Source organism: Mus caroli, unplaced genomic scaffold (genome assembly GCF_978045245.1).
Source record: "Mus caroli unplaced genomic scaffold, Mus_caroli_1 scaffold_18, whole genome shotgun sequence".
NCBI lineage: Eukaryota > Metazoa > Chordata > Mammalia > Rodentia > Muridae > Mus > Mus caroli.
Genome location: NW_028227273.1, coordinates 29,759,266 through 29,767,492, shown reverse-complemented (window position 1 = coordinate 29,767,492; position 8,227 = coordinate 29,759,266). Strand labels below are relative to the sequence as shown.

The window sequence follows — 8,227 nt, the reverse complement described above, 5'->3', positions numbered from 1 at the left end:
GCCTGAATGACTTGAAGTCTATTTCTCAATTGTTAAGAGGGCAGTCTACAAGATACTCGGTAGAACCCTGCTGAGAGGACTCCAGTGAGTAGCCAGCACAAGTTCAGGTCAAGGGATATAGAAAATACTCTGGAAATAGTGTCGATTTGTTTTCAAGGTCTGGTCATTTATTTGTCACTTTTGTTGCCTGTATTTAGACTTAGAAGAAGTGGCTCTCATTGAGGACAGCCCTTGTTTCTTGGTGATCTGTTCCTAGCCTGTTTTTTCCCTTTGGCTTCCTTCATTTGAAGCCTCCTCCTTGTGTTGTCTCAGTGTGTTGCTTCTTTAGCAAAATGTGTCACCATTCACATAACAAGGTATGTGGAAAAACAGAACACTGAATCTTGGGTACTTCGGTCCTGGGCTCTCTGACACTGTATTGGCAGTCATTAACTTTAGAGAAAATGAAAAGCTCTCAAACTATGCTAGCTCTTTTGGCCCCAACCATGAGGCACAGTAGTATTTGTCAGCTCATGAATAGTCTTCCCTCTTTTTTTAAAGAATAGCCTAGCTGAGAACACTCAGATTGGCATCCACAACACGTCTACAAACAAACTCATGTTTCCTTTCTCCTGTTCCCCTCAGACTATAACAGGAATGCCCCTTTCTCAGTCTATAACAGGAATGCCCCTTACTCTGCCATGAGTCAAGATACCTTGCTTCATGGGAAAACCTTGCTTGTTGTTCCCACCAATGATTTGGACCACATCACCCTTCTTCACCCAGACCACCAGCAGCTACTTTTGTGGCCAATCGCTTCTCACAGAAAATGCAAAGACTGTATTCATCGTCCACTTCAGTGAGTTTTTGACAGCCAGGGACTGGGAAGGAGATACCCCGCTTCAGCATGACATGGCTGACCACTGAGGCACTGCCTTGAAAAAAAAGCAGGTCAATGGATTTAAAAGTAGTTCTTCATCGAGGTTCCAAAGGGAGAGTTTTTAGAATTAAAACTGTCTTGCTATGTGCAGTACATGATCTTGTATTCAAATGCCCTTGTCTTTGATGGTTCTCTATGACTGCATTTCTTTACATGTGCTTTGTATTTCACAGTGTACATATTTAAAATCTTTAATAATCCTGGGCATGGTTTTTTAGGCCTTAATCCCAGCAGCCAGGAGGCAGATACAGGCAGATCTCTGTGACTTTGAGGCTAGCCTGGTCTATATAGTGAGATTCAGGTAAGTTAAGAGAGACTCTGTCTCAATTAAATAGATGTATATATGGTATAGAAGTTTCTAAAATAGAAGTGATATAAGTGATGTGCAGGAAAGTCCATTTTAGTTACAAGTCTCAAAATCTTCTCCATATATGTTCAAATTCAGAATTCTGCCAAATGGTATCTCTCTAACCACTTAAATGTTATATCTTTTAAATAATATCTATAATAATTACATTGTTCTGGTTGTGTTAGTTTTCTATTTATATGTACATCAGTTTATTAAATTTAAAGTGCTCATATAACTTATCCAGATCGTCACTTTTATAGAAGAGCCCAGAGTTAATATTCTTCTAGTATTCAGAGTAAACCTAGAGTATCAATTATGCAGTGTCAGCACTCAATAAAAATGTATTGATTTAGGAATAATGAGTCAGGTACATATTAAGCTACATAAAGGTTGGAGAGAAAGTAACACTGGAAGGTAATAAACGAGGAAGAGGGATTGAAAGAAACCCCTAAGCCTGAATGTTCTGGAAAATTCTGCAATGCAATAACTTTGACAAGTATGTCGGGGCATGATTGTTTGCAGAACACTGCAGTGTGTGTGTGTGTGTGTGTGTGTGTGTGTGTGTGTGTGTAATTCAGGGTAGCCCAGAGCTGCAGCAGGCTGATTTAATTTGTTTCGTTAGCAGTGGCACAGACTATAAAATATGCATGTTCATATTCTAAATATGTATGCCTGGAGTAAATAAATAATTTATTATATAGGCTATAAATTATTTACCAACCCATTCTAAATATATACACTATTTGCATTTTATTGAAAATAAGGGTGGTAGAATGATGCTCTCTTAGGACTTCAAAACAAAAATCAAAGGAAAACACGCTACAGTGCAGTGTTCTCTGCACGGGAAAATAAACTGGAATGGCAAAGCCAGGAACATACTGAAGAAAGAAGAAAATTGGCCTGCCTGTAGAAAATAACTATTTCACCCAAATGCTCAAGTGTGAATTAATCTGGATTTTTTTTTTTAAAGTCTGTGAACTAAGCCTTTGGATTATAAAACTAGGCAGCATGGACAAAACCTTTTTAAAAACCCTTCAATTTTTTTTTAACGCTTGTTGGCTCTTCAAAGAAATAGATAAGATAATACCCTGTTTGGATTGAATGCTCAAGAAAACATTGTTATGTAGCTGGTTTGTTCTTTGGAACAACGCTGCCATTTCCAAATCTTCAGCAACATCTGGGAAGAAGGCTTATTTCAGAATACACTCGCCTCTTCTTAAGCACATCATGAGCCGACTGGTTAAATGCCTCAGACTCACTCCTTGGAGAGGAAATTTCTGACTCGGAGCCATGGCGTTACATCTGTTCCCAGCATCAAGCACAGAGCCATGGCATCTTGCCTCCCACATACAGACTTTCTTCCCTTTGTGTGGATCGTGAAAGGGATCCACTGCCCAGAGCTCTCAATTCCTTCCTTGAAAAACAGCATAACATTAATTTAGGAAGTATTATTTCTTTCTAATGTCCCCCAGAACTCATTTCTCTGCATGCAAGCAGAGACATGGCCCTAGAGCAAGACACACCAGGTTTCCTTCTTACTTTTTCTGAGAGTCATGAACAAATTTACCTTGCTATACTTTAGTCCCGTATATCCAAGATGATGCCAATATTACATACCTCGTGGGTTTTTTTTTATAAGGATGAAACAGTATTCATTAAGCTCTCAGAGAACGACCCCTTTACATAGTGATTCTATAAGCTTCATGTTTGGTTATTGACATCAATATATATTACCTTATTCCATTGTAGCTCTCAAGAAAGGGACTTTCCTAGTTTATTTTTGAAACCGGCTCTACCTCATCAGATGGTAGACGTTTATTGAACAAAAGGATACATACAGGTAAGTAAGCATAGGTTCTGGAAACAACAAATGGAATCTCGCTAGTGAGGTGTGCTGTTCAGCTTAGCAGGTTGCAACCTTCCCGGGGAATGTTCAGGTTAACCTAGCCCGCAGCACTCTCATACATTAACACTTTTCTTGTGATTCTAACACATTAAATGTGGTTTCCAGAACTTTTAGGTTGAAAATGAGGCGTTGTTAGTGGAAGGTGGAGGCACTTGTGTTTATACCGGCAAGAATAAAGAAACACTGTAGCCACAGGAATGGAGCTCACAATACAGTGAGTTTGGCTTCCTCTTGCTCTGATCTCTGTACTTTTTACTCATCTCCATACAACACAGAGGGTCTCTGCCTTCATGTTGCACTTCATAGTCTCTGCAACGACAGGAATGATATCTTTTTCTCTGTAAGTTTCTCCATCTGTGGTACTCTCATACATATATATATATATATATATGTATATACACATACATACATATACATACATATATATATATACATACATATATGTGTGTATATGCCTATATATGTATGTATATGTATATATATTCTTTTTTTCAATTTTTTATTAGATATTTTCTTCATTTACATTTCAAATGCTCTCCCAAAAGTCCCCTATACCCTCCCCCCTGCTCTGCTCCCCTACCCACTCACTCCCACTTCTTGGCCCTGATGTTCCCCTGTACTGGGGCATATAAAGTTTGCAAGACCAAGGGGCTTCTCTTCCCAATGATGGCCGAACAGGCCATCTTCTGATACATATGCAGCCAGAGACACGAGCTCTGGGGTTACTGGTTAGTTCATATTGTTGTTTGTGGTACTCTCTTATAGCATAGAGAAGAGGGTCAATAATTCATTGCCAATCCTGATAAGAATTTAAATTATTTCTCCCCACTTTGTAGTTTAAAGATGTTTCTGATCTCTCTATGCCATCAATTGAGACATTTAACTTAGTAGCTATAATAATGTTGCCCAGCCTTGCTCATCTTCTGTTTTGTTCCCACAAATCTTTCCTTGTAGAGTCAGTCCTTGGCTTTCCTCACCCTGTTGTCCAGTGCTTGAATCATGTGTGTCTGTCTGGCCAAGGGTCCCGTGGGCCCCAGATTCTCTCTTCATTTCTTCTTGTTGATTGTTCTGAGAGGTACATGCTTTGTTCTCCGTAATCTTCCATTACAGTGTCTATGACAGAGAGTTTGGGGTGGATTTCACAGTAAGGTTCTTAAGAAGCAAACGAGAGTGGGCTGCATTTAGAAAAGGGAGAGGGAGTAGATGCATTGGTGATCAAAGCATTGCACATCGAGGTGACCAAAATTCCTTTGAGAAATATCATGATTCTGGCTAAGCAGCCATTCTCTCATGAAATGTAGCACAGTAAGTGAAGAATTGTTTATTTTTTGTTAAGGCTCTGTCCCATGTCTCCACTCATCCCTTAATATCCAGCTCAAACACTCTTCTTCAATTTCTTTTCCTTCCTTTCTCCCTTCCTTCCTTATACATTGAATACCCTTCTCTGGGGCCCATTCCTATTTAGCTGTATGGGTGCCCTACAAATAGAATACTAGATAGATAGATAGATAGATAGATAGATAGATAGATAGATAGATAGATAGATAGATAGACAGATAGATCCCTCAACATATTGTACAATTTCTGCTCGTTCATGCTGTAAGCACATTGATGGTTTTCTTCAGCACCACTGGCTAGCGTGGCACTCAGAGCTCTGTAAATTCTGAGTTAGGCCTTTCTTGAAAGGATTATGGCCATGATCCATTTGTTGCAGCATTGAAGACTAGAACCCATGATCCACACAAAGGTCTTTTGTGTCTTTGGTGTTCTTCTCTGTGATCCCATGGCCAGTGGCATGGTTTGCATGTAGAGAATATAAGTTACTAATAGTGGCAAGCTGTTCTAGCACACGAAGCACCAGGAAGTCTGGGGACTTCACAGAAAGGTGCCTGACACAGGGCAAGGCCACAGAGTTCTACTAAGCTTTTCATCTCCAGTTGCCAGAACCTAACTACCTTGTGGGACTTCTATTTTGGTTGTCATTGTGAATCTGAATCTCCAGTGTTGGCAAGAGGCGGGTGAGCAAGAAAAAAGTGTGATATCTTATCGAATCTTTGGCAGTCACTCCGAGCTTTGGAAATCCTAGACCATCCCCGTATTCTTTGCACAGTGGCCAAGTTCCAAATGTTTTAGCTATGGAAAAAATGGGTTCAGTTGTTAGCGTCTAGGAGCTAGCATATGTGTGTTCCACACTCTGCTGCTAACTAGGGGAAGATAATGCTCTGAAATAAAAATTCTAGAAGCCTGTCAGGTTCCTTCAAGCCATAGGCAAATTCTTGAAAATGGGGAGGTGACAGAGACATGGAGGTATTTTTCTCAAGGTTACATAGTATTTAGTAAACAAAAGAGAAGGAAACAGATCCATGTCCTATTTCTAGGCTAGTCTTTGTTCTTAACAGCACCATTGTCTCTTCTAGTCTTTAGAAGAGAACTTGGCTTAGAATGGCCAAAGGCCTGGGGTTTCTTGTTACAGACTAGGGAGGCACAATTCCACAAGGACTGGTATGTAGCCTTGGGTAGCTATAACACCCCCCTCCCCGAAGCCATAGTTTCCTTGTTTTTTAAAGCAAGACTGGCAGCAGCTGTTGTGTGGTTAGATGACATCATGTAGGCACAGTGTGTGGCACAAGGGCTGGCCTTAAATGATGCTCAGTGATCAGGAATAGTCATTACGATCAAGCATGTTGCCCATATCTGCTTCCATTGCAGCTTCAGAGATGTTCCCAGCAGACACTCGATGCAGCAATCCACTGGCCGTGGAGCATTCTAGCAAGACAGAGTTGAAAAAGATTTGAGAATAAATCTATTATGTAAGGAAAACAGTAAATTCCCATGAAGCCTAATTATTCACACTGTTTATTAATAGCTCTGTTCCTGCCCCTCTCCCTCAGCAGCAAGTTAGGATCTGGCATGAGATAGCACTCCGGATGAAGGAGGCCTCGACATTTCTACAGGAGAGAGATTCCGCATAATGCATCCTGGCATCCAAGGGGAGCCTGGATGCCTGCCTGCTCTCTGCATCCCTTTGTATTTCCCATCATAGGCCTGAACAGCCTTCATTAGGATTTGGGTCCTCTTTACTGCATGTATAAATAAAATCTGACAAAAGTGTGAGTAAATCCGTTAGTGGTGAAGGCCGATAGAAGAGGGCAAAAAATTAATTTTATGCATGAAGAATCTTATTAAGTAGCTCCACGGAAACAAAAGGAACTGGCATCAGAGACTTGTGAATGTTGGCTTCTTCAGTCTGTGTGCCCCACAGTCTTGCCCCAGAACTGTTAGTTCACCAACACCCCCTCACTCTGGCTGTTGTGGCTCTGAAGGTCACAGAGGATGCCCAGGCTGCACCTTGTAGAGTGGCTCAGGTTCTCCCAGAAGCCAAAGTCCAGATCCAGTGGGGGTTCTTTCTTTCCCTCCAGGTCTCTGGACAGCACACTGGAAAGGACTTCAAATACTCCCTGAGCCAGCTGCATTGCTACAGCTGAGCAGACAACCCTTTGGGATACCCCACTCCCTCTCTGCAAAAACTTATGCTGCTAATTTTAACCATCTAGGGTGCTATACAACCGGGAGGAAGAGATGGAGGATGGGGTGTGGTAGAGGGAGAGCAGAAGAAGTGAAATGGGAGGTGGGGGGGGGGGGGTAAGGGAGCCTCTACCAGAGCCAGCATCCATCTATAGGAAGCAAAGAATACACAGTTGTCTCAGGAGCCCTGTCAGTGAGGGCCAGGTTTTCATGGCTGATTCTGCTTCACTCTTGATTGACTGGTACCATGTCAAATCAGTGCACGTCTCCCATGTGCTTTTGATTCATATACAGTGGAATTAATGACCCATTATATGTGGTGTGTTTCCTGTCTCAGAAAGGATGCTGTTGACATAAAGGCTTGTAGACTTGTTGCCTTTGGCCATCATCCTTGAGGCCTGTTCCACCCATCAATACATAATGGGTTTCTCTAGATGGAAAGTCATTCATTCCTGTTTCCTTGTGGTTTGGGTATAAAGATTACTTCAAACAGAAATAATATATTACAGATTATTGGGACTGTCCAACTCTACAAGTATAACACATCTGGAGCACGCTGCTGAAGTCTACAGAGAAAAAAAAGTTTCAATAAATAATCCTCCTCCTCTTTTCTACCACTGGAGGATGACGGCTCTGGAGCAGACAACCCAATACCTCGAGCTCTGCAGTGGCTGTCAGAGAAAACAAGCGACACAATAGAAGCAGAAAGGTCAGGTAAGCAAGAGGAAGCGTTTCTTCAATAACAGTCCATTTTTATTTATAGAACCATTCTGTAGTAGTTTTGTAGGAAATCCTCTGTTAAAAGGTAAGAAGATGCAGAGCCCACTAACATTTCCCATTGTGCTTGGACACCAGTGGGACATAAATAATGTTAGAAAAACAGTTGGAAGCGAAACCAGTTCAGAAGCAGACAGCAGAGAGTGACAAAATCGGGGTCCCAGGTTGAGCTTATCCCTTATAAAGTCTCAGACTCAGTAAAACAACCACTCTAGGCAGTGGGCTCCTGAGAGCTCCTTTAAGGATGTGGAAAGTCACCCCATGCTGATCCTCCACGGGCTCTTCATGGATGACAGCTCTTAGTCCTCCACTTCATGAATGACAGCTCTTGGGAGTGCTCAGGGAGCTGAAACTGGATGTCTGAGGTGAGCCAGATTGTAATCTCAGGCCCGCTTCCAATTGTGTGCATCTGACTGCTCCTTCGTCTCCCTGAATATTTTTGATTCCATATGTCATGTCTTCACTTTGATAGCACTACCCAAGGGGATTAGAATAAAGAGCAAATTCCGTTTTGAAATGTCAGCCCAGGGTATTGTTTGGATTTGGTTTTCAGGGTCCTTTCCAAATTGTTTTCAAAGAATTCATTTTCCTTTTGAACTGCTTGCTGATCAAGGCAACCTGCTCCATTGGCTGGGAACATCTTCAGCTTCATAACACCTCATCCTCATTTTAAGCCCAAGCTTAATAGCCTTGCTTTCAGTTGCTGTTTTTTTGCTTTTTTGCTTTGGCTGAGACCAGAAAGGGTAATATT

The 8,227-nt window shown here is 41.6% G+C and overlaps 1 pseudogene; it reads right to left on the bottom strand.

Moving 5' to 3' along the window:
• Positions 1-337: 337 nt before the first annotated feature.
• On the bottom strand, positions 338-6,647 carry LOC110312292 (small ribosomal subunit protein eS6 pseudogene; annotated as a pseudogene).
• Positions 6,648-8,227: the final 1,580 nt, after the last annotated feature.